The 26,779-nt window shown below is 44.6% G+C and overlaps 1 protein-coding gene across 1 annotated transcript in view; it reads left to right on the top strand.

Moving 5' to 3' along the window:
• Dtd1 (D-aminoacyl-tRNA deacylase 1) overlaps positions 1 to 25,852 on the top strand; it is a 223,348-nt gene extending 197,496 nt beyond the window's left edge. Inside the window, exon 6 of the mRNA XM_057781019.1 lies at positions 25,774 to 25,852. The gene's annotated coding sequence lies outside the window, so the exon portion shown is untranslated. The remainder of the gene's footprint in view (positions 1 to 25,773) is intronic.
• The last annotated feature ends 927 nt before the right edge of the window (positions 25,853 to 26,779 follow it).

The following is a 26,779-nucleotide window of genomic DNA, read 5'->3' as shown; positions in this document are numbered from 1 at the left end:
TTCTTGGAGCATGGTGCTGGAATACTATTCCCATCCAAGAGGGCTTTTCTGTTGTGTTGTAAAATGGAAAAGGGCATCCACAAGAGAGTGGTTTGCTAGGTCAGTGAATTTTGTCTCTTATAAAGCTACTAGTAGCACCATGATGGTCCCATACTTAGGACCTCATCTCAACCCAAACACCTCCCAAACATTCATCCTCCAGATACCAGTAACATAAACTTAGCAAATCAGTTTCCATGGCATGAATTTTTGGGAACACATTAAAACCATGGTACCTACCCAATATCATTTCATTTTAAAGTAATATCTTAAGGCAAACATATATGTACAAGTACAAAAACTTGTATGAAAGCCAACGAGATGGCTCAGTGAGGAAGGGAAACGACTGCTGAGGCTGAGAACCTGGCTTTGATTTCTGGAACTCACCTGGTGGAAGGAGAGAAGCAAGAAGCAAGCACACTCCTAGAAATTGTCCTGCCATCTCTACACACAAATAAATATAACCATTTTTAAAGTTAAAAACACTGCTTAAATGCAGAGAATAAGTGATTGTGGGATCTCCAACCCCAACTGGTACATCTGCAATGCAATCTACATAGGGAGCATTGCCGAAGGGATGTGTTAAGGGCCAGGGGACCAGGACTCCTGCCGTAAGGTAAGTGTCTTCTATATATGATGTGAAAGTTGCACCCAGGAAACTTCAGCCATGTGGCCACCTAAACAAGACCTGCATAATGACAATACTAATTGACATGATGATGTGAATGGAAAAAATTTCATAAGGTCCTACCCCGAGATGAAGAGCTACAGGCTACCAAGGGCTACCGAGAGAGGAAAATTCAGCCTTTTTCAGGGATCAGCCCTCTGAATTAGGTTACCCAATCCCATGTGGTCTGCCCTAACTAGACACGGGTATATATAAATAACAGTAAATGGACTCAGTCATACATACTCAGTGTATGCACACACGGCACAATAATTACAAGGAGGTCTTGAGTTTGAGAAGAAGTGGGGGGACATCGGAAGAGTTGGAGGGCAGAGGAGGGGTGAAATGACATAAATATAGTTCTCATGTATGAAATTCTGCAAAAATGCAAATAAAAAAGGAAAATATCAAAGGAACATAAAGGCTTGGTATAAACATTAACTGTAGCTGTGTTGGTAATTATTTAAAATAAAAGCAAATGTCTATCAATAGGAGACGGGATGAACAAATTGTAGACCGCCATACCATAGAATACTACTTAGCAATAAAAAGGAACAAATTATAGTTGCACACCCAGCAAGCAGATGGAAAGAAAAAAATAATTATGTTGATGAGAGGATGCCAGAGAGAACTGAGTAGATGCTATAGTATTACAAAATACTGGAAAAGGTGAGGAAAAAGACCATGAGAAAACGTAAAGTGTGATGACAGAATGATCAGTTTGCCAGGAGATGAGAATGGGGTGTGGGAAGGATGGGGGAGGTGTTAGAAATGATCATGGGGAAACTTGGGCTGATGGATGTAGTCATTATCTCTGTGCGGCAATGGGTTACAGATGATATATAGATCAATACACCCAATTTTACACTTTACTAAGGTACATGGACTTGTGTTGTCCGTGTCTCAGTGCAAGCGCTAAAGCTGCCCTAAAGGCAGCCTTTGTTCCCAGAAAGAACATTTCCAAGAGGACTTGTGATTAACCCTGTCTCAGGGAAATAAGCCCTTTGACCTGTCACAGGCCTGGTTTCCCACCCTTGGCTGATTTGGATGGCCCTGAGATTCTCTGTAGAGGAGAAGGCAAAACAATGGCTGTTGTTCCCAGAACATCTCTTCTTTGGGGAAGGAAAGGCTGTTGTTTGTCTAACTGATGCTCTGTTGAGTGAGTCCACTCCATGGAAAAGATTGCTAAGGGTCTGGGTGGTCACCTGACATGTATCTTAGTTTCTTTTCTCCCTGGGACCATGAAAAATGATAAACACACAGTGGTGTTCCTGCTGCATCCTGCTCTCAGGGCATCTGTGGAGGCTTCACTCGGAGTTCTTTGTTCAGAAAGACCAGGCTTCCTCCAACAAGGCCACAAGAGGGTGGGTAGATGTACAGGACACTATATGAGGGAAATGGCGAGTCCAAGTTCAGGTATCCAGAGAGCCTTGCTCAGGCTGTGAGTTGGTATTAGCCTCCACTGATTGGCCTTGAGGCAAGAACGGCATAGGACAACCAAAGGAGAGTCTAGTTGATGCTTGGAGCAGCATCTGACCTAAGGTCCACCCAAACAAACCTGACTCAGGTTCCTTCCTTGAGAATCTTGGATTGAGAAAATGATAGACTGAGCTACAAACAAGCAGTGAGAAGGGACCTGGAAGGTGGGGCCATCAGAGGAGCCAGCAAACCCATGGGAGACAGACTAACTCTTGCTGCAGAAGCTGGAGACAGGAGTGAACAGGAGCCTTGAGTAAGTGAAATGGGAGCTGCGGGCTGTGTTCCTGCCGCCCCAGCTCTTGGTCACCTGGCTAGCTTATGCCCCGAAATAACAACACACAAACTGTATTCTTTTAAACACTGCTTGGCCCATTAGCTCTAGCCCTTACTGGCTAATTCTCATATCCCGATCAACCCATCTCTAATAATCTGTGTAGCATTAGTCTTACCGGGAAAGATTCAGCATGTCTGACCTGGTGGCTTGCTTCATTGCGTCTGCCTCTGAGAGGAGCTGCCCTGCATCCGAGCTCACTTCCTCTTCCTCCCAGCATTCTGTTCTGTTTACTCTGCCTATCTAAAGGCTGGCCTATCAAATGGGCCAAGGCAGTTTCTTTATTAGCCAATGACCTTCCTCCATCAAGTAAGCAGAGGAAGCTGCTCAGGACTTGGGAAACATTGCAGGAAGCCCTTAGGAACGAACAAGAAACCGTGTCATGCCATAGCTGTGTCACTGATGGTTACTGAACCACTTCTTGTCCCAGATGCCTCATCTGGAAGCAGTAGTCCAGGCCCTATCAGGACAGTGCACCAGGGAGCTACAATCAGGACATGCCGCTCACCAAACTGCACTTTCCATAAGTGTGACTTCCCTTCTCTTCTGAATGAGAATCACGGTAGGTGAGTGGGGGCTTTCAGTGGCTCCTTTTCGTCTCTAAAAAGGGCCATGCTTGGGGTTTCTCCTGCTGTGCTCCGGGGACTTCTCTGCCTTTTGTCTTATACTCAGATGGGGCTTTCAGAAGGTCACATCTGGCTCAAGTACACATCTGTGTTTGGTTTGGTCAGCACAAAGTTGGCCAGGGCAGTGTTTTTAAGACTGAGTTAAGACATAAAAATGAGACTCCTGGATTCTCCTGAAAAAATTAGAATTTTGTACACCCTGAGCCTATGTTCCTGCCAGGCAACAACTCAGGAGTGGTGTGTATGTGTATGTGTGTTGAGGGGGGGGGTAAAAGTCTTCCAGAAAGACCCAGGTCCTCCTCTGCTGAGGCTGTGTTAGTGGTCTGACATCACAATGTTCACATTGTCATTTTCCCAAGCTGGGCCTGCTTCCTGGGATCCTAACAGGGTTTATTTATGGAATGGAACACAATGGGATTGTATCTTTGGGAGTGCTAAGCCAAAAAAAGGCCTGGCCATGATAGAAGGATGAAGACAGATTTGCCACCTGCAGCAGGTCTAGAGAGTCCGGGAGTCGATCAAAGCAATGCCGTCCTTCAGTAGAGGAAACTGGGGATCTTATTCTGTGGGTGCTGAGCGTATTCACATACAGCTGGGGTCCATTCCTGAGCATGCTCAGTTTAAGGTAATACTTTTTTAAAGGCTTATTTTTTTACATGTGTGTGTTGTACTTGTATGGTGTGTGTGTTTGGAATAGTGTAATCACACAACTGTATGAGTATTCACACCTGAGCATAGGCATGCGGAGGCCAGAGAAGGATGGTGTCTTTCTCTGCTCCTCACCTTATTGCTTTGAGACAGGGTTTCTCACTGATACAGAAAGTCACTTTGGCCGGCCAGTGACCTCTCAGGATTAGTTTATCTCTGTCCCCCCCCCCAATTTGGGATTACAGGTGCTTACATACATGCCTGACTTTTTACATGGACGCTAGGGATTTAAACTCAGGTTCTCATACTTGCTCAGCAAGTGCTTTTACTCACTTCTCCACCCTTGTTTTTGAATTTTTAAAAATAAATGTGTGTCTATACGTGTCTGTGTATGGGTTTGTGAACATGAGTGCCATGCTTATGGAACCAAAAGCGTGTTAGGCACCTAGAAACTGGACTTAGGGGTGTTATGCACTGCCCAGCATGGGTTCTGGGAACTGAACCACCTCTCCAGGTGCTTAAGGAAAAAAGAAACCCAAACCCCAAGCAAGTTGTTACATTTTGGAGCGCGCTTAACTCAAGGCCCTGGGACATGTTTAAGGTTAATATGGTGGACAGCCCTGTGTGTTTGGCCATGCTCAATTTACACCATAAAAATTTAGCTGAAAATAAAGGAGATAGCCCTTTAAAGGGGCATTAATATAGTGAGTCTGTCCTCGTAGGTACCTGTCTTGCTCAGTTGCTAACATAGCTCCATACAGTAAGGTGCCTTATTTTTTCCTTTAACTGAGACACTCTGCTCATTTTTTTCCCATGGCCATATAACAAATACTGCAAATTTAATGACTCAAAACAATATCCATGCATTAAGTCTCAATTCTTGCTGACTAGAAGTCCAGGTGGGCTCAGCTCCCAATGATGACATCAGGGAATTGGCTAGGCTATGCCTTGTGTGAGGATCCATAGGAAAATTAACACTGCACTCACTGAGATTAGGACAGGATCAGCTTTTTTGGGGGAGGTCCTCATCTGCAGAATGAGAAGTGCTGTGTGGAGCCCTCATGCTCCAAACTTCACTGGGTCCTTCCACCTCGTTCTTCTTTGTCTACTTTATGGGGCTCCTGTGGTTTCACTGCACTGCCGTAGTTCCAGGATAATCTCCCTTTCTTAATCTCCACTGAAAAGTCAGTTATATCCTTAGAATCCCTTTGGCCTGTAATAACACTCATCCAGAGCCTCTTCATTTCATGGGAAGCATATGGTTGGGGTTATGGTTCAAGGATAGAGCGCTAGCCCAGCATGCCAAGGCACTGCGTTGGAGTCACGGCACCATGAAAAGATACCCTATATCAAAGTACCAACCCTGGGAGGGGAATTAATGTTGAGTGGTCCCTGGGGTGAGTCGCCGATATGAGGTAAGTGTTCTTGTGAGAAGCAGGGAGATCAGCTTCCAGAACTCTGAAGAGAGACGGCTATTGCTTGTTTTTTTTTTTTTTTTTTTTTGGTTTTTCGAGACAGGGTTTCTCTGTGGCTTTGGAGCCTGTCCTGGAACTAGCTCTGTAGACCAGGCTGGTCTCGAACTCACAGAGATCCGCCTGCCTCTGCCTCCCGAGTGCTGGGATTAAAGGCGTGCGCCACCATCGCCCGGCTGAGACGGCTATTGCTTAAGCCATCCAGTCCACATGTCTTGTTATACAGCTTGTAACCCGTGAACCTCGCAGTGGCCACAGCCCTCAGGACTGAGATGCTGAGCGTTCATGGGGCCCGCAGTTCTATAATTCCACTTCCTCTGACTAAACTCCACCATCTAAACTGCACCCAAACCTTTGTAAAACGGACCCTCATTCAGTTATCCTGTTCTTCCACAATGTGTGTGTTCCCCCAACCCCAGCCCCGTGTTCTGAGTTTCTGTGGCTCTTCTCATCTGGGACTTTGCCAGCACAGTCCTGGGTCACACTGTCATCTTGTTATTCAGTCAGCAGTTTCTCCTTCCTCAGAGAAGTCTCAATTTGTCAGGTCATGAGGCCCCCTCTGCACTACTAGGGTGGGGGATCTGGGGAGCAGAGCCAATCAGGTCCTTTTCCTGGGTTCACTTCATCTCATTCTTTGGGAGTCTGATATACACTATGGACTTCACAACTGTTTGCTGAGTGAGTGCAAAAAACTTTTCAACATTAAAAAAGTCCACAAAAAATTCCAAATAGGGGCTGGCCCAGTGGTTCAGGATGCTTACTGCTCTTCCAGGGAGACGGAGTATGGGTCCCAGCTCCCATGTAGGAGCTCACAACCATCTGTACTTCTGCCCTCCACAGGAACTGTACTCAAGTGCACAAACCCACATACAGTCACATAAGCACAATTAAAAATAAAACTTATAAAAGGAAAAAGCTGAACAATATAAAAGTGTTGTGGAAGAATCTTTTTGTACAATGTGAAGAAGTGTCACTCTGATTGGTTTAATAAAAAGCTGAATGACCAATCACTAGGCAGGATTTCTAGGCACAGAGGATGCTAGGAAGAAGGGTGGAGACTGTGAGACATGAGGAGACTCAGAGCAAACAGAACGAGCACTATGAGGATGAGATAATAACGCCATGAGGCAGGAAGTAAATTAATAGAAACAGGTTAATTTAAGTTAGTAGAGATAGTTAGAAACAAGCCTAAGCTATTGGCTGAACTTTCATAATTAATAATAAATCTCCATGCCATTATTGGAGAACCTCCAGTCCTGACAAAAATGTCTGACTACATTAAAAACTATTGTCTTAGTTAGGGTTTCAACTGATGTGAAGAGACCCTGTGACCATGGCAACTCTTATAAAGAAAAACATTTAATGGAGGCTGGCTTACAGTTTCAGAGATTTGGTCCACTATTATCACAGCAGGAAACATGATGGCGTGAAGGCAAACATGGTGCTGGGGAAGGAGCTGGAGAGTCCTATATCTTGATCCATAGACAGCAGAAGGAGACTGTATGTACACCACATGGAGTTTGGGCACATAGGAGACCTCAAACCCTACCTCTACAGTGACACTTCCTCCAACAAGGCCTTACCTCCTAATAGTGCCACTCCCTATGGGGTCAAGTGCTCAAACACGAGTCTATAGGGGCATTCCTATTCAAATCACCACAAACATTTAGGGGAAATTTAGTTCTTTTAACTTCATCTCTTCTTCCTGGCCCTTCTCTGCGGTGCACCACGCCCATCTGCGCTATATGCGCCACCATACAGTTCATGAACTGGGCAAGGGGCTGGAGATTGACACACACACCAAGAGACAGAGACAGGTCATCCTTGAAACAAGAATGCCCCCTTTGGATCGTGAGACTTCAGTCCAGTGCTCCAATGTTGGTCTCTGTCTCTGTCTTCTTTCATCGCCTGATGAAGGTTAATATTCAGGGGGATGCTTATATGTTTTTCTTTGGGTTCACCTTCTTATTTAGCTTCTCTAGAATCACGAATTATAGTCTCAATGTCCTTTATTTATGGCTAGAAACCAAATATGAGTGAGTACATCCCATGTTCCTCTTTTTGGGTCTGCATGGGACAAAACCGGTCTCGCTGAACATAATGGACAATGAGGACTACTGAGAACTGAAGAACAATGGCAATGGGTTCTTGATCCTATTGCACGTAATGGCTTTGTGGGAGCCCAGGTAGTTTGGATGCTCACCTTAATAGACCTGGATGGAGGTGGGTGGTCCTTGGACCTCCCACAGGGCAGAGAAACCTGCTTGCTCTTTGGGCTGAGGAGGAAGGAAGACTTGATTGGGGGAGGGGGAGGGAATGGGAGGTGGTGGCGGGGAAGAGGCAGAAATCTTTAATAATTAAATAAATTAATTAATAAAAAAAAAAGAATGCCCCCTTTATTGTGTTCAGGGACAGCTTATATAGGAATAACCACGCACCAGCCAAACCCACCAGAAACCACTCTCCTGCCATCAGGAACTCCTGAGGGTCTCGTGCTCAGAGCAGCTGCAGACTGTCTCGGAGCAGAGGAAAACAAGTTGTTTACAAGAAATTCAGGATCTGGGACTTCACAGCTCCCAACACTTCTCCACAAAATATCTTGTCTCTGCTTCTAGATGTAATCCCACAAGAGCCAACACACAGATTGGGTATGTCCAGCCCTCCTTTTGTTGGTTTTGTTTTGTTTTTCCACCAGAATAAAAGCCGATCATAAATGCTATTTCCTATCTTCCTACCTTGTGTTTTGACTTATTTCATAGAGTACCACACACATCTCGTCCTTTAAAAATGCTCCCCTTGAGGGTCAGGGGTGGGTGGTTTGACCATGTGGGAACTTCTTCCTGTTCGCTGATATGCTGTTGGAAATTTGTCATGAAGTGTAGCTTCCAAACTCAAGGAGCAAGATCAGTCCTTTGGCTTGGGGTTGGCATTTATTTTCTCTCATTATGTTCTCTGCATCATCTGTATTCTGTGATATAGGGTGTGAAGAGGATGCCTGCTAAGGAATAGAAAAAGGATGGGATCCCTTGTCTGTGCCTGGGACAGTGCTGTCTTTGTTCCTTCTGTTTTGCGGGGTTCCCTCCTGTCCACAGGTCAACAGAGAATGCTGTGGTCTGGTAGGCTTCAGGTGAGGGTGGTGGGAAGCTCCTGTCAGTCATTGGTCCATCCTTCTGGTGCCCTCAGAGTGTTCTTGTGTCTGAGTGGGAGCCCAGGCTGCAGGCAGGAGCTAGCAGGTAGAACTAAATAATCGATTAGATCTGCCCTGTGAGAAACTGTGCTAGGAGCAGCAAAACCTGTTGTTGGTTCTTAGATCTATTTACAAGATTCCGGAGTTTCCCCGGGCCAGGAATATTCTGTTTATTTGCCCAAAGCAGGAAAGAAAGGGAATTTTATTCTGATGAAGAATTTTTGTCAGTCTGTCAAAGGCACAGGGTGCACCTTGGGAGCCACCTCCTCCCCCATCTGCCCAGTTAATGAGATTCGCACTTGGCAGTTTTTCTCTTTTCTTCTGCTGAGAGGTGGCAGGAGTGAAATTTGGCTTGGGTGATTACCCTGTGTGGAATAGGAGGCTCAGAAGTGTGTGTGTGTGTGTTTGTGTGTGTTGTGCACCAGCTTATCTGATTGTGCATCATTGGAAAACAGTTCCTCATCACCCCTTTTTAGCTTGTACTAATTTCTGTTGCTGTGATAAGATACCCCAGCAACAGCACCAACTTAAAGAAAAAAGGGTTTCTTTTGGCTTGCAGTTCTGGGGGAATAGAGTCCATCACAGTGAGGAAGACATGGCAACAGGCATGGTAGTAGGGACAAGAAGCCATCTAGTCATGGTGCACCTGCATACAAGAAACAGAAAGCCAACAGCAAGTAGGGTCACGCCATAAAATCTCAAAGCCCTCTTCCGGTAAGGGACTTCCTTCAATGAAGCTCCACCTTCCAAAGGCTCCGTAATCTTCCCAAATAGTGGCCCTAGCTGAGGATTTTATATACAGTTGCTTTACGCCTTCCACAGACCGTGCATCATCAGTTCAATGAGTAGGACAAGAGGATGTGGGAAGCGTTTTTGGAGGATGAGGTCTGGACACTGTAAGAACCTAATCCAATCTACAATTGAACTGTCATCATTTTATTGATCGAATCAATCATTTAGCAAATACTGATGAATCCTCCAGTGCCAGGTTTGTGTGGGCAGCAGGATGTGATGGTGCTAAAATTCATTTTTCTCACCCAAGGTGGCAGCATAGCCCTGAAAGGAAAGGGGAAGCCAAGGCTCAGAGAGGTTAAAGGTTCATGTGAACTATGAATGAAGAGCAGAACTTAGAATACTTCGCTAGAGACGCTACTTCCTTCCTCCACAACTATGGATCATATAGTGAGACCCTGCCTCATCTCAGTATATATCTCACATATAAAATAAAATCAGATGGGACCTTATAAAGTGACTGGGTCTTTGCTCAGGACTAGTGGGGTATCCAAGGACTGACTTGTCTAACTTATTCTGCAAAGTCCTCATCAACAAGAAGGAATTCACTAGAGGCGACCTTACCTCAGACTTCCCAGCATCTAAAACTGTGAGCTGAATAAAACTTTGTTACTCAGTCTATGTTTTTCATTTATGGTGGTAAATGAATGTTTCAACACCAGGAGCTCCTCAGATTTGATGATCTTGAAACTGGTACCTGGGCCAAGACTTGAATGTCAGCAGGTGATCTGGAAGGTGTTTCCAGAGGCACTTGTTCAGGAGTTGACATGATAGGGGGTGAAGGCAGGTGACACAGGGCTCTTTGCTGAATGGCGCCACTGGGCCTTAGTCCCATAACAGGACCTGGCATAAAGACACCTCTGGATCTTCTCACAAGAAGCTAGGGGCTTCTGGGACAGTTGCTGATTGACGGGCTTTGGGGGATCTGCCACATATGCAGAGTGGGCTTCAAGCCCTGGGGAAAGCCCAGGAAGGTAGAAGAGGGCTGGGGAAGACAGAGATGGTGAAGTCCAAAGAAGGATCAAACAAAACAAGTGGGGCGTTAGGGCCAAACCTGAGCAGAGCTCTGACATGCAGGTCCTTTAGGGAAGAGCTTAGACTCTGGGCTAGGGCTACAGGCTGGATCTTGTTCTGACCACTTCCTAGCTATGGGACTTGGGCAAGCTGTGTGTGTGTGTGTGTGTGTGTGTGTGTGCGCGCGCGCGCGCGTACGTGTGTGTCCATTCATCCATCTACCTACCTACTCGTCTGTCTTTGTTATTTTGGTCTTTTAAAACAAGGACATATCATATAGCCTTGGCTATTTTTGAACTCACAGTCCTATCTCTAACTCCCGAGTGCTGGGTTTTCAGGCATGCGCTACTGCACCCAATTTCCCTCCCTTCGTCCTTTTGTCCCTCCCTCCCTTCCCCGATTCCTGTTTCTTTCTTCCTTCTTTTCTTTCTTTTGTGTATTTGCTTATTGGATTTTTTTAGGAGTGTAAGTGAGACTTTGTGGAGCCCTGGCCATGTCCAAATTTTTAGAACCTATCACATGAGTGTGTGCTGAGTGGACTTGTACTTTGTGGATATTAACCTTCAACAAAAAGTCAAAATAAATAGAAGTAGAAATGGTGGCCCACGCCTGTAATACCAGCACTTAGGCCACTGAGATGGGAGGAATGCTGCACGTTCAGAGCAGCCTAGGCTACACAGTGAGGTTTTGGCCAGCCTGGGCTACAGAGGGAGACTGTGCAGCAAGTATCAGTGCAGAGATGAAGAACCAGGAAGGAGTTCTCTAGACACAGAGGACCACAGACTGACCTGCATCAGGACATGCCCATGAGTGACTGCTTAAGATTCTCATTTACTTTTCGTTGGAGAAGAAAAAAAAAATTCTTGCAGACCTGTGACTTGGTTAATCACACAAAACATCTGTGACCGCCTAAAAATATGTTTTGTACCATTTTCTGGAGCACAATATTTATATAGTTTAGCAGTGTAATTAAATTGATGTTTGGTTAACTCTTGAAAACAGCTGGAGGCTCCCAAAGGCCAGATGAGATTTATAGGCAGCCCAGGCAATGGGCTGGAAGGGGGCTCTGGTGAGTCATTCCCACAGGCTCACGGTTGGAGCAGCTATAGAGACGATGCCAAACTGCTGAAGAAAACACCAGGCTGAGGGCTGCTTGGCTGCCTCCAGGGTGGATGGGCGAACGATGGTTATTTCCGTGATTTTGCCTATAACCTTGTTTCCTAAGGAGAAAAGCTAGACACCTCAAAGCGCCTCTTTGTTGATGTTTCTTTCCTGAGGAGGCTGAAGAAATGGACACTGGATATGGTCACAGGCCTTCAGATGAGTTCTGTGATAGAAGTTCGAGCTGGTGGTGTTAGGGATGGTATGCTGGCCCTTGCTATCACCAGTAAAATGGTTTTTAACTTAGTGGGGTGGCATAGCTTCTCAGCTGAGTGATCTGAGCACCGGCAGTCTGCAAAACCTGATTCGAGTCTGCTGTGGGCACACTGAGGATGTCTGGGAGATTAGTAAAGAGCTGGGCATGTCTGTGATAGTATTTCTGAGACAAGAAGATCGCAAGAGCTAATGAATAATAAATCCCTTTATTGGTTCACAATATGGTAATATTATTAGAAGGTGGTGAGAGGTTGGTGGTGGGGTCACAGAGGGCATGTCCTGGGGAATCACAGCTTGCGATGGCTCTTTCCTATATTCCCTCTCTGGTTGCATCCTGTTTGGTAAGATGAAGATGCTCCTGTCACATTTCTTCCCATTGCCCTGATGTTCTACCCAAGCCCATGGTATCAAAGCTACTGTGTACTGAACCTATAAAACCATAGGCCAAAACAAAACTTCCTCTCTTAAGAGTCTGTTGAGTATTTTGTCACTCTAACAGGAATGATACTGGAGGCAACAGGCAGAAGAAACAGAAGGCTGGGGAGGTGCAAGAGCATGGGCTCTCAGCATGGGGAAATGAGCAGCAGTTATCCTCTCATGGTCGGGGCTAGGAAGCACCCTCGAAGTTCAGAACCTCACCCCGATTTTGTATTCTGGAGGAGACCATTAGAGTAAGGGATGGATTGCTCCAACTTGGATCAAAGACCCTCAAAGCTGAAAACACCAGTATGGCTTCAGCTTCTTTTGTTCTGCCTCCAACCCTGTGATCCTAGACTCCTCCAAGCCCTGGGGATCAGTGTCATGATGGAAAGGAGTCTGTGACTTCACTGAAGGGACAGTGAGAAAGGAGGCAACCTTGAGACTGTGCTCTTGGAAACCAAGGGCTGCATTTGGTACATGTTGTTTATATATTCTCAGGAAAATTCATACACCTTGAAGGCACCTGAGAAATGACCTACAGAACCAAGGATAAGTTGGGGGAGAACAGTTGCATGGCCCTTGTGATGAGGGATGAGAAATTCAATTGTAATTGGTCTGTCATAGGGTGGAGCATCCATGGGGTCAGTCCTGAAATGGCTACCTCTCCCAGTGTGGTGTGGGATGGTGTGCACTTTTGCAGTAGTGGCAATTGCATGCTGGGATGGGTGGTAGGGAAACTAATCAAGGCCAAACCATTGGACAGTGCAGCATCTTTGGGAAGAATCTATGTGACACTGGACGACATGCCTCCTTGATGAGGCTGATAAAAGTAGCATGTGTGAGACAGGATCACAAGTAGGCTGTGGTGACAGTTGTGTGACCTTTGTTTTAGTAGGGAAGACATACAACTGAGGTTCAGTTGATGCCTAGAAAGAACTTACGAGTTCAAAAGAGAAATTACAATTTACAAAAGACATGTGGGTGTTATCCTTTGCAGTAATCTGGTTTGTCAGGGAAAATAGAAAATGGGATGGAGGTGTTGGCTTTCCATTTCTTACAACAGAAGGGAGTGAGTGTCATATCTGTGCTACAGAGTCCACCCCCAAACTGGAAACTCCTGGGAAGAATCAGACACTGAAAATGGGATGAAGTAGAAACGATAGAAGACCCCTCAGGCTGACCTCCAGTAGAAAGGAAGATAAAAGGCGTGCTGCAGGCAGAGACCTTAATAATTGCTCAGCACAGGAAACTATCATAATCAGGGAATATTCAACATGTGAATTGCTTGAATTATAAAATCCCTCATGTTCACTTTTAGAAGGCTGTGGTATATGGGGGCAGATGGTACCAGCCGAAGTGTCATAAAAGCAGAAGAGCTAGCAGTAGAACTGCCCATTGCTATTGGAGACAAAGGCTCCACACTCGAGTAAAATCATTTCCTGATGGACTGGCTCACATGAGCCTCTAGAGACAATTGTTTATTGCTGGCTGAGGTGCTAGTGGCTATCAGAAATTAGAAAACAATGAAGGAAAGACAGGCATTACGGAGAGGACTGTGGGCACGATGGAGGCAGCTTTGGATGTTGTTCTCATCAAGCCAGATAGAACAATCTTTTCGGGAGGTTGATTCAATAGGGACCTTGGGACTGGTATGAGGAATGGATAGTTTTGCTGACCCTAAGGTAGACTGTGAATTTATGGGACTCTGGAAGATCCGAATGATTTATGTCAGCATATAAATTAAGTAAAGATGGTAAAGGATTCAGAAGGAGGAAGAAGAAGGGGAGGAGGAGGAAAGAGGGTTATAGATGAGTATGGGTAGAACACAAAAGGGGAAGTTCAGGTTTCTTGGAAGAAAATGTAGCAAGATTTGTGATAAGTGGAATTCCTAGGGAGGAAAAAAATGAACTAAATGCCACATTCTATGCCAGTGAGCTTCTGGAAGGCTTTGTTTGTTTGCTTGTTTGCTTATTTATTTTCAAGACAGGGTTTTTCTGTGTAACAGCCCAGGCTGTCCTGGAACTCACTTTGTAGACCAGGCTAACCTTGAACTCACAGAGATCCACCTGCTTCTGCCTCCCAAGTGCTGGGATGAAAGGTGTGCGCCACCAGTGGCTGGCTCTGGAAGGTCTTAAATCCCGAAAGGCAGTTTTGAAAGGACTTAAAGGATAGGAGAGTACAAGCATACAAGATTCGTGCTAGCAGTAGGCAGCTTTCCCTGTAGAGCAGACTGTGTGCCTGTCCGCTGCAGAAACATACCAGAGGTAAGATTGTTCGCCCAGCCCGCTCAGCAGGTGTGGCTGACAGACAGTCGACAGAGTTCATGGAAAGAGGGGGGTGTGAAAGTGAACATTCTGGTACAGTCATTGTCAGCTGTACTGTTATAATTCACCAGCTGTGGCGATTTGAAATCTGCACAAATTCTTTGATACTTCTCTCTTTAAAACGTGGGTCCTCCTCTTTTGGAACTTGGGGGGTGTCTTTGTGTTTGCTTTGATAAGTAGGATGTAGCAGAAGGGGGTCTGCAGGACTTCCCAGGATTCTAGGATTCTTCTATGTTCTCATAGATACAGACTCATCTCCATGGGGGGCGAACTCATGGAGGGGACAGACTGATGTTCAGGGATGTCAAGATTACCAGCGAGGAGGCCTCAAAGACAGCCACAGACTCTCAATTCTACACATGCATAGAATACCCTGGGCAAGGACCACATGGTGGTGTCCTTATTCCCAGGTTTGTAAGCAAAGCAGATGATCATTGGAAAGATGCTGTTTTGGGATAGTTTATTATGTAATATCCCCAAATTGAAAGACCAAGGCTTTAGTTTCTTTTCCTATTTTCAGCTAAAAATGTTTTATGCAGTGTGTTTTGATGATGTTTCTGCCCCTCCCTAACTCTTCTTAGATCCCCCACCTCCCTACCTGCCCTACTTTATGTTTCTCTCTCTCCCTTTCTCTTCTCTATTTTACGGAGTTCAGTTAGTGTTTCCTGCATGCATGTGTGCGTAGGGCTGCACGCTGTAGCATGGACAACCTACCAGGACTTTCCTTAGCAGTCATCAACTACCTGTGGCTTCTCACCTAGGAGCGGGACCTCATGAGCTCCCCAACTATTGGAGCTGTTAAAATGGTGACTAGATTGGTCATGTTCAAGTCTTGTGCAGCAACTACAGCTGCTGAGCTCATGAGAAAAATTTCCTGTCATATACAGAAGTCATGGAGCTGCAACAATCCTCAAGGACCTCTGGCTCTTACAGTCTTTTCCTCCTCTCCTCTGCCATGTTCTCTGGGCCTTTGCGGGAGGAGTCAGGATACAGGGACTTATTCTCTGCACTTTGATCATCTGTGTTTCTCTGTGTTAACATCTTCCTATCGCAAAGAGAAGCTTCTATGAGGAGGAGAGCGCTTCACTCACCAACAGTGCCCATCCATGCTCTTGAGGCAGCATTCCCTCTTTCAGGGCAGTTGGGCAGGTGCTGGCAGAATGAGCAGGCTCCAGTGATCTACCACCAGACAGGTTAGGTAGGCTGGAGAATTTCTTTGTGGCCAGCTAAAGGTGGGGGAATAGTAAAGCTTGAATGGCTGGTTTTAGGAGGAAGTTATGAAGAGGAAGTTGAGGAAATCCAATAAACATGTACCATAATCTCACAACCAGTTTGTCCCCTCTGCCTTAGGTAGGTAGTTAATACATTAGCTTCGCATTTATGGATCTCCTCAATTTGGAGTTTACCTTTGTTCCAAATGCTTAGAGCATGTGCTTGAGATGTAAGGGAAAAAAGGAAAGTTCTTTTGCAAGTCCTAATTCATTCTCCGTGGGTCTTCTCTGGATGGTCCAGGTTTCTGCCGATGTGGCCTACAGGTTCCTAGAGTTGTGAGTGGAGAATGGTTTCCCTACTTTAGTTTCCAAGCTTGAAATCCCATGCTCAGAGCCCACTTTCACATCACTGTTAAAGTGATCCCCACTCCCTTCTTCATTCGTGGTAGGTCCAAATTTCCATCCACACTACTCGTACCCACCCGTCAGGATTTGTTGCTGGTATTTTGATATTCAAGCATATATAGGCATCAGAAGCTAAAGAACATTTGATGATAATAGGAAGCTCAAGTTCAAAGCTGCTGGTATGGGAGAAGAGCATATTTCAGAATCAGTGCAAGACCATGCCTGCTAGTCATATGCCCTATCGCTTAAAGATATTTTTATTCCTAAGTGAGTTTATAGACTTTGACTATAACCTCAATGGGCTTAGGGTTACACCTCTCACTAACACACATCTGTCTCAGGACCAGAGCCTTCAGAAGCTTGTTTCTTGACACAGGAAGTAGTCTTTCTTCCATCTTTATGAAACCCTTGTATGTAAATGGAAAGCATTGATCCATTCCCCACTTCCCTTGCAAGTAAAACATGCAACATGACTAGTTTTTGTTTTATTTAACCTAGAAAAAAAGAGAACTGTATCCGCATTCAGACTCAAGATAACTGTGGATGTGTTCCCTGTCCGTGAGTCACAAGCCCACTCAACTTGAGACAGGCCCTGGAAAGGGAAAATGTTAGGCTGCCATTGTCTCTATTCCTCATCTTCAGCATACTTATTCTTTAGGACCTGTACCGCAGTTCTTGATTGATGAAAACCGCGCCTGAAAGAGGAGTCACAAGCAAGGCTCAATTTCTTCCATCCACCCAGGGATAACATTTAGCTCTGGGGGACAAGATGCAAGATCTTCATTGGCCCTCCGTTAAAGAGATGCCCCCAGAGAGCCCTCTAAAGTGGATTTGTTTTGTTTTCTTGACAAGAGGATCATTCTGAAGGAATACCCCAGGGGACTTTATTTTTAATAGCATGGGAACCTGAATGTCCAATATTCATCTTTCTGAATGCAGAGTTTAGATACTGACTGTGCTGGCTAGTTTTATGTCATCTTGATACAAATTGTAGTCATATGAGAGGAGGGAACTCCTTTTTGATTGATTTTTATTGAGCTCTATGTTTTTCTCTGCTCCCCTCCCTGCCTCTCCCTTCCCCTTCAACCCTCTCCCAAGGTCCCCATGCTCCCAATTTACTCAGGAGATCTTGTCTTTTTTTTTTTTTTTTTTTTTTTTACTACCCATGTAGATTAGATCTATGTATGCCTCTCTTAGTGTCCTCATTGTTGTCTAGGTTCTCTGGGATTGTGATTTGTGGGCTGGTTTTCTTTGCTTTATGTTTAAAAACCACTTATATGTGAATACATGTGATAATTGTCTTTCTGGGTCTGGGTTACCTCACTCAAAATGATGTTTTCTAGCTCCATCCATTTGTCTACAAATTTCAAGATGTCATTATTTTTTTCTGTTGTGCAGTACTCCATTGTGTAAATGTACCACATTTTCCTTATCCATTCTTTGGTTGAGAGGCATTTAGGTTGTTTCCAGGTTCTGGCTATGACAAACAAAGCTGCTATGAACATAGTTGAACACATGTCCTTGTGGCACGATTGAGCATCCTTTGGATATATACCCAAAAGTGGTATTACTGGGTTTTGAGGAAGGTTGTTTTCTAATTTTCTGAGAAATTGCCTCACTGACATCCAAAGGGGCTGTACCAGCTAGCATTCCTTCCAGCAATGCAGGAGTGTTCCTTTTACCCCACAACCTCTCCAGCATAAGTTGTCGTCAGTGTTTTTGATCTTGGCCATTCTTACAGGTGCAAGATGGAATCTCAGAGTTGTTTTGATTTGCATTTCTCTGATGACTAAGGATGTGGAACATTTCCTTAAGTGTCTTTCAGTCATTTTAGATTCTTCTGTTTAGAGTTCTCTGTTTAGGTCTGTACTTCATTTTTTTGAGAGGAGGGAACTTAAACTGAAAAACTGCCTTCATAAAATTGAGCTGTAGGTAAGCCTGGGGGTATTTTATTTTTTATGAGTGATTGATGTGGGGAGCCCAGCCCATTGTGGGTGGGGCTACTCCTAGGCTGGTTGTCTTGGGTCCTATAAGAAAACAAGTTGATCGTCCAAACAGGCTAAGCTCCCACAAAGCCAGTTCATGTATTAGGATCGAAACCTAGTGCCATTGTCCTTGGCTTCTCATCAGCCTTCATTGTCCGCCATGTTCAGAGAGTCCAGTTTCAACCCATGCTTATTCAGTCCCAGTCCAGCTGGCCTTGGTGGGCTCCCAATAAATCAGTTCCAATGTTACAGTGGGTGGGTGCACCCCTCGTGGTCCTGACTTCCTTGATCATGTTCTCCCTCCTTCTGCTCTTCATTTGGACCTTAAGAGCTCAGACCGTTGCTCCAAATTGAGTCTCTGTCTCTATCTCGATCCATCGCCAGATGCAGGTTCTAAGGTGATATGTACCTAGATAGAAGTGGGAGGACCTTGGTCTTCCCGCAGGGCAGGGAATTTGTACTGCTCTTCAGTATCGAGAGGGAGGGGGAATGGAGTGGGGGGTGGAGAAGAGGAGTAGGGATAGGGAAAGGGGAGTGGGGGGAGGGGCAATATTTGGGAGGAGGGGAAGGGAAATGGGGAACGGGGACAGGTGGAAATTTTAATTAAAAAAGAATAAAAATAATTTAAAAAAAAAGAAAACAAGTTGAGTAAGTTGTAATGAGCAAACCAGGAAGAAGCATGCCTCCCAGGGCCTCTGCATCAGCTCTTGCCTCCAGAATCCTGCCCTGTTTGAATTCCTGCCTTGACTTCCCTTCTCTTGAACTGTGATATGCAAACAAAATAAACCTTTTCCTCCCTAGGTAGCTTTGGTCATGGTGTTTCATTGCAGCAAAAATGGCTACAGTCGTGGCTGAGACTATGTCTTACAATGTGACTGTGTGACTTCTCCCAGCAATAAAGACATGGGGTGTTGTCTCTCTCTATTCCTTTGAGTCTGGCTATCCAGTCTGGCTCCTGCGGCAGCACCTGCTCTGCCTTGCTCTCTTTAGGATTCTGCCTCCACCATGTCAGTGTGTCAGGCTAGCCTTTGGAAGGATGGCAGAGTCAGTTTGTCAGAGACAGGTGATGGGGAAAGCCTTGTTAACCAATAATCTTTAAGAGGTGGAACCTAGTTTAGGCGTGGCTTTCTGGGACAGGGAGATAAAAACCTGTGTACCACCTCTTAAAGATTATTGGTTAAAAGGCTTTCCCCATCAGACAGGGACTTATCTTAGTTTTCTCTTCGTGAATGTGATGAAATACCCTAACAAAATAAACTTAAGTGAGAATGGGGTATTTCAGTTCAGAGTTCTGAGTTATAGCCCATCATTGTTGGACACTCGTCCAAAGTTTGAGACAGCTGGTCACATCGCATCCATAGTCAAGAAACAGAGGGCAAAGGATGCACACATGATGACGGTGCTCAGTTCATCATCCTTTCCACTAATGTAGCACCCAGTCCTTGACTGGTGCTGCTCACGCTGAGGATGCTCTTCCCATCTCAGTGAATCCAGTCTCTAACCGGCACACCTACAGGCTAACCTAATCCAGACAATTCCTCATTGAGGCTTCTTTCTACTGTGCCAAGTAACTAATCATTGCATCCTTGTTAAGACCTATACATGAGAAACACAGCAAAACCAACTTGAAGACACATGGACTAACCAATAAAGATGAAAAGAAAAATAGCCCTGTGAGCATAGCCTGAACTCCTGATTCATAGGATTGTGAGCTAGGTAAGCTGTGATTGTTTTAGAGGAATATATGTATTTACCATTTTTTTTTAACTGTGGCCAAACCCTAGAGTCGACTTAAAAGTAAAACAAGAGCCGGGTAGTGGTGGCACACACCTTTAATTCCAGCACTCAGGAGGCAGAGGCAGGTGGATCTCTGTGAGTCCGAGGCCAGCGTGGTCAACAAGAGCTAGTTCTAGGATAGGCTCCAAAGCTACAGAGAAACACTGTTTCAAAAAACAAACCAAAACAAAACAAAACCAAACAAAAACCAACAACAAAGAGAAGTAAAACAAAAGCTTTGGCTCATGGTTTTGGAGGTTTCAGCAGCCTGGGGTTGTTTGACCCTCTTACCTCTGGGGCAGTGGCGAGGCTGCATATCATGTCGAGAACGTATGATAGAGCAATGCTGTTCTCATCATGGGCAGGATGCAGGGAGGCGGAAGAGGCAAGAGCCCCAACAGTCCCTTCAAAGGCTTTCCCCCAGCGACCTCACTTTCTGCTACTCCTCTTAAAGGCTCCATCATTTCCCAACCATGCCACAGCCTAGAAACAATCCTCTAGCAAGTAGGTGTCAACAGGACCCTTAGCTAGACTGTAGCACAGAGCTGTAGGTAATTGATACAGTCGTTTTGGCGGGAGCAATTTATTCCAAAGGCATAGTGGATGGGTAGTCGTGGTAGCCACACCAGGCTATTCACAAACCTCCGTCACTAACCTGATTTCTTATAGGAGGCAAAAACAAACAAATAAATAAAAAGCTTAAGAGAAAGAGGGAAGGAGGAAAGGAGCCCGTCTGCCTGCAGGTCTGTCTGAGCTAAGAGCTCACACCAGTGCCTTGTCTTGGCACTCCTCCCTCAACTGCATTTTCCTCTGTTCCGACTCCCACCTTTTGCATTTTTTTTACAGAAGCATCTGCTCCTCTGCTTTGGGTGCCTGTATTTCAAAGCTTATACTGTTGCACAAAAGGCAGACTCTAGAAGCGGAGAATTCGCGTGTCTTAGCTGCTCAGCTGGCTTCTGAGCCATTCAGGAAGCAGTGGAAACCTGCCTCCATGTTGCTCTAAATGGGAAATTAGCAAACACAATGCAACGAAATTGCCCCGAATTGGAAGGATTAATGTAAGGATGCGAGATGGACGGGTGCAAAAACTGTAATCAGGGACAATGGCAGGTGATGAATGGAGGGAAATGAGAGCTCCTTGGGCGACACCCAGAACCGCTTCTGTATTGCTGTTCCCTCCCGCCGTCCTCTCCTCTGGGCTCCTAAGCTGATTGTGTTTATCAAATACTTGTCACTGGCTGTCTTGCATCCCATTCCCAGACATAGAATTGACTGAACTCACGGAGGCTTCAGATCCACGTGCTTTGAACTTCACAGGCCTCTGATTTCAATACCGGGATGGTGCTGACCTTGGTTGACTCCCAAATGACCTGCCATCATCTCCCAAGCTCATGACTGTTGGCAGAGGCTGCTCAGACCCAAATAATCACACAGAAACTATATTAATTGCAATACTGTTTGGCCAATAGCTTAAGTGTACTTCTAGCTAGCTCATATATCCTAAACTAACCCATCTCCATTAATCTGTGCATCATGACGAGGTCATGGCCTACCAGCAAGGTTCCAGGATCTGTCTCTTCTAGTAGCTACATGGCTCCTCTCTGACTCTGCCTACTCTCTCTATATATCTCTTTCAGCCTGACTTTATGCTGTTAAGCTATTGACCAGAAGCAGCTTTATTCATTAACCAATAAAAGCAACATATATACCGAAGGACTTCCCATACCACCTGTGTCTGCAGGGCATTCTTCTGTGAATGCAAGAACCAGGGTGATGAGAGAGGCTGTTGTTTCCCAGGCGGGACATAATGTCTACTAGACTATTCTCACGCAAATCTATTTTAACCTCAGTCCTAAAACGGGGGTGGGGTGCAACCACAGTTACCACAGAGAGAAGTGGGCTTTGGACACCACCTAGGAAAGAGGTCTCTTTTTGGTGAGTTTTGGTGTGTGTGTAGTCCTGAATGTCATGACTTTTCAAAGTTAGAATTAGACTCCTTAGAAGATAATTATGAATATGCTAACAGGAATTTAGTGGTGAGACCCAACACAGGGGTTTTATCTGAGTTGGCCTGGGATGAAATGAGGAAACACTGTGTATTCAATGAATTGATTAGGCTTTTGACCTGACTCAGATTGCTCTTCAGAGAAATGGACCAACTCTTGTCCTCACAGGTGTGCCCAAGTGTGTTCATTTTCTCACCTCTATCTCCACACCTGGAGTAACGTGGACATGACTATTGAAAGCTGCATGTCACGTTAGCTCACTTTTTTGCTTACCAGAAATAGTTTTTATGCTCTTGATATATCCAAATGACAGTATTAATTAGTAGGACACTGGTCAGTTGAGTTATCCTTAAAAATAAAATATAGTGACTGTTTTTCCCATAAATTGTATACAGTTTTCCCTAGATTGAACTTGTCTTTTAATTTTGAGGCTATTATGGCACTTTTCCCATTGAAAAACTTTAAAATTTGATGGGTTGATCATTCACCAACTCTCCTCTCTTATTGATTGAGGTTATTTGGCACCATGTACTCCTGAATACCCACAGCTGTCCTATACGTGGGCTGAGAAAAGTTCCCTGGTCCTAGAGAAAGTTTTTAGAGAACTTGCAAGATGAAGATGCTTTGGGTGTGTGTGCACGCATGCTCTCATTGTACTTGGGAGCTCTTCAGGATGATTGGCAGTAAACTGAAGAGGTTAGTTGAGGATGCAATGGGGAAAAAAGTGAACTATGCTACAAAAACAAAGAAATTTAGTTTCTTCTCTGCATACTATAAGCACATTTACATAGAGTATGCACAGACATAGCGATTGTTTTTAAAGCTAACTTTGGAAAGACTATTTAGACCCATTTCACCTTTAAACCAGTGTAGGGCAGACTTTGCATGTGGATTCACTAGGCATATGGTGCCTAGTAACATCATTGTCTTGTCGCCCATGATGTAACTTGTTCAGGGAAACTTGAGATTTTATTTTTCTGTAGAAAGTAGCTCAAGACAGGTCAGGCTGGACCTGAAGATGGGGAGGTGATTGTTCTAAGGGGAACATTAACAAGGTTCCAGTGGTGAAGGGTTTGCAGGGCTGAGCAGGACAGAAGCGTTGCACTGTGGCTTTTCACCTGTCCAGATCTGCTGGCTCATATACTTAGTCTTTTCCATCAATACTCCCTAAATCACCTAGTGAAGGAGCTAGCAAGAATTATTCAGGGCTATAGCACAGCCCTTGTTACAACTGAATTGAAGTACAAAAGGAAAACTGAGGCTAAAGTACAGCTATCTATAGCTGTGGGAACAAACCTAGGTAAAGGTTGGTAGATATTACGATGCTGAGTTTCCTCCAAGTAGGACTTTCCAGGTCTGCCATCTGTCTGTGTAGAAGGCAAGTTGAGGTGCACTGAGTATGATGATGGGTAACCCAGGGTTACAGATTCTAGTTGTCTAGAGTTAGTGGTCCCCAAATGGCATCGTCTGAGGACTTCGGTTTTTATAGATGGAAAACAAAAGAGCAAAGAAGGAGTTGACAGGAAACTAGTTGTTGCAATTGCATTGGTTAACAGTTGTTGAAGTTGCTTTGGTTAACAACAGACTAGTTGTTGCAACTGCATTAGTTAATAGCAAACTAGTTGTTGCAATTGTATTGATTAACAACAAACTAGTTGTTGCAATTGCATTGGTTAACAACAGACTAGTTGTTGCAATTGCATTAGTTAATAGCAAACTAATTGTTGTAACTGTATTGATTAACAAGAAACTAGTTGTCGTAATTGTATTGGTGAATAAGACCAACTTAGGACACTGATGGGCAACCAGTTGTTAATGTTCAATTCAAGGGTAGAATTTAAGCAGTAAGGAAGGCATTTGTGTGTGTGTGTGCAAGGACAAAGACTTTGGGGATATCATTTCAACCTTGTTGCAGGTGACTTGAGAAAAATATTTTCTTAATTTACCTGTCACATTGCTGGTGGTAGGGATGGGGTTCTCACAAGACTGGATGACAGTAAAACTCAACACTGTAGTGTTCCTGTTGTCTCACATCCTACCCCCTTGCTCCAACTCAGACTTCAGATGTGGTCTTCTGGAAGAAGATGCTGAGTCAGAGTGAGGATGAGAAAGACTTCTTGGTAATGAGTGTCTAAAAGGAAAAAACAGGAAGAGGATTGATTGGGTAGGCAAAGCTGTGAGACCCTGGAGAAGGCCTCATGAAATCTGTACTGGTTAAGGCTGCCCATAAAAGCATTCTTACATTAGATGGAGGTTCTAGGACCTTCCTATACCATATCACTGCTTTCTCAGACATTGGCCAGCACTGACCTGAGAAGAATATGATTTGTCTTGACAGTCACAGGGCAGTGATACAATTTGCAGGACCTCATGTAAAAGGAAAACAAGGGTATTGTGTTCAAAACTTAACATTGTTATAGTGATGACAGCAGCGTTGATAACCCAAGTGTGGGCTATTTTGCTTATGGAGCCCAGGGTGACCGTATGTAGCACTTGTACATCACTGAAGGTAACCCTCCTGTCAGCTGACTATGTGGCTGACATGGTGCAGTGTGTCCTGTGTTGCATCCCACATCTGCGGCTTGTTGGGTCCTGTTCTCTGATGTCTCAGGAGGTAGCTCAAGCTATACTTGAGAGTTTCCACTAGTGTGGGGCTGTCAGACTATCAGGGGAATCTTTAGGCAGCGCAGGACAGTTCTTTTGTTGGCTTTATGCAGGTCCTTAGGGGATCTCTTGTGATACTGACTTGCAGTTGTGTACAGATATATGACTTGCTCTGTCAAATGCATGATATTGACTTTCCCTTTTTCTCTGCTTCACTACCTTCTTTTATCCAGTCTTCATAGGATTCCCCAAGTAAGCCATCTGCCTCAGGGATGCCCAGCATCTGAAGGATGCCCAACAATGAGAATGTATGCCACTGACTAATAAGGTGGACAGGATCCCCTTTGGAGCCTAAGCGTAAATAACTCCTTCATTTCTCCTAGCATGAGTGTGTGTTGATTATTAATTAATCAGTAATCAATTCTTTTAGTTCCCTGGTCCATTTCACGAGAACATTAGTGATCTTTGCAAGCATTATCAGCTTCTTAATTCTCTGGCCCATGGTCAGTTAAAGGCATCAACTCTGGAGTGTTTTCCACAGAACCATGCATCTTCTTTGGGTTTGTTTGCCATTTGGGCCAGAGGCAAGGAGGGACCCTTGTTGAGAAAGTTTCTGGCTTTTTGTCCACTTCTGCTTCCCTCCCTTCCTTCCACAAACTCAGTCCCAAAGAACACCTTCAGGATTGTCTCCCACAAACTAATCTTAATACCTGGCTCTGCTTCATATGGGACCCAGCATTGCAGGTAAGATAACAATGTGTATTAGCGGCATACCACAACTGGTGGACTCTTGCTGCATAAAACACCTAGGTTTAAAGCCCAGAGTTTTTTGTGCAATAGCCCCTTGGTGACAGCCTCACAAAGCATGCAAGGTTCAGATTGATGCCAGCTCTCATTTCCCAGTGACACCTCTATTCAGCAGATGAGAGCTTTGGTTTCCCTTTGCATTGGTGTATTATTTATAAAGAGTAACACACATAGATTTTAACACAGTTTCATGGGTTTTGACAAATATATAGGCTTGTGTGAACACCCTACTCATGATAGGAAATATCCCCCCACTTCAGAACAATATTTTTGCTCTTTTATTCCCCAGGTAATCTTATATGCTCCCTTGGGGGAAATTCCTGTTCTGATTTCCATCCCCACAGCTTTGCATGGCCTCTTCTATGATCATATATGAACAGAATCCTGCCACATATACTCCAATGTTTCTGGCTTCTCTTACTTAGCATGACTTCAAGATTCATCCAAGTTGCTGTGTGTATTTTTAGTTTTACCTCCTTATGATTGAGGATTATTCCATTATTGGAAGCACTGTGCTTTTCCTTGCTTGCCTCTTAACCAAGTGAACATTAGAGCAGGTGGTACTTTTGGACTTTCTAACTCTTTCCTATTAATTATCTCCAGTTCCAGGGAAAAAGAGGAAGAAGAAGAAGAAGAAGAAGAAGAAGAAGAAGAAGAAGAAGAAGAAGAAGAAGAAGAAGAGGAGGAGGAGGAGGAGGAGGAGGAGGAGGAGGAGGAGGAGGAAGAGGAAGAAGAAGAAGAAGAAGAAGAAGAAGAAGAAGAAGAAGAAGAAGAAGAAGAAGAAGAAGAAGAAGAAGAAGAAGGGAATAGAGAGTGACTTGAAGTAGCTGACTGAATGAAGTCTCACTGTCTATCCCAGAGGTTCAAGGAAACTCCTCCATGGTGTTTGATATTCAAAACAAAGTCTGGAAGTTAAATTGAAACCCATAAAGATTCTATGCCTGTCCCCCAAGGCAATGAAGTCTATTCCTTTTGTTTAGATACTTCAAGCCATGTCTCTAAGGGACTTAAGCTGTCCCTAAGAAGCTCATATATAGTCATAGGCCTTGTTGAGATTCCAGCTCAGGTATAGTGTCAATAAGGTCACAATAGCAATCAGTAACTAGAACCTTATTTTCTTAAGCAGCAGCCAAGAAAAATGAAATTACACAGAGCAGGGAGCCTGGGTTACCTGCCCCATGGTGATGAGAGTGACTGAATGCACTCTTTTATGCTAAGGGGAGTTTGGTGTGGGAGGTCCTTTTGTCTATGTGTTGATTGTATTGATTAATGAACAAAGAAACTGCCTTGTCCTGTTGATAGGGCAGAACTTAGGTAGGCGGGGAAAACTGGACTGAATGCTGGGAGAAGAAAGCTGGAGAGAGAGATGCCATGGAGCCATGGCCAGAATCAGACATGTTGAAACTTTGCTGGTAAGCCACTGCCATATGGTGATACACAGTTTAATGGAGATGGGTTAAATTAAAATGTAAGAGTTAGCTGATAAGAAGTTAGAGCTAATAGGCCAAACAGTGTTTTAAATAATATAGTTTCTGTGTGATTATTTCGGGTCTAAGCTAGCTGGGTGGCCCCCCTGCAACAGGAGTTTTGAAATGTTTTGGGCCTCCAC

Source organism: Chionomys nivalis, chromosome 9 (assembly GCF_950005125.1).
Source record: "Chionomys nivalis chromosome 9, mChiNiv1.1, whole genome shotgun sequence".
Lineage (NCBI taxonomy): Eukaryota > Metazoa > Chordata > Mammalia > Rodentia > Cricetidae > Chionomys > Chionomys nivalis.
This window is presented reverse-complemented; position numbering and strand designations above follow the sequence as displayed.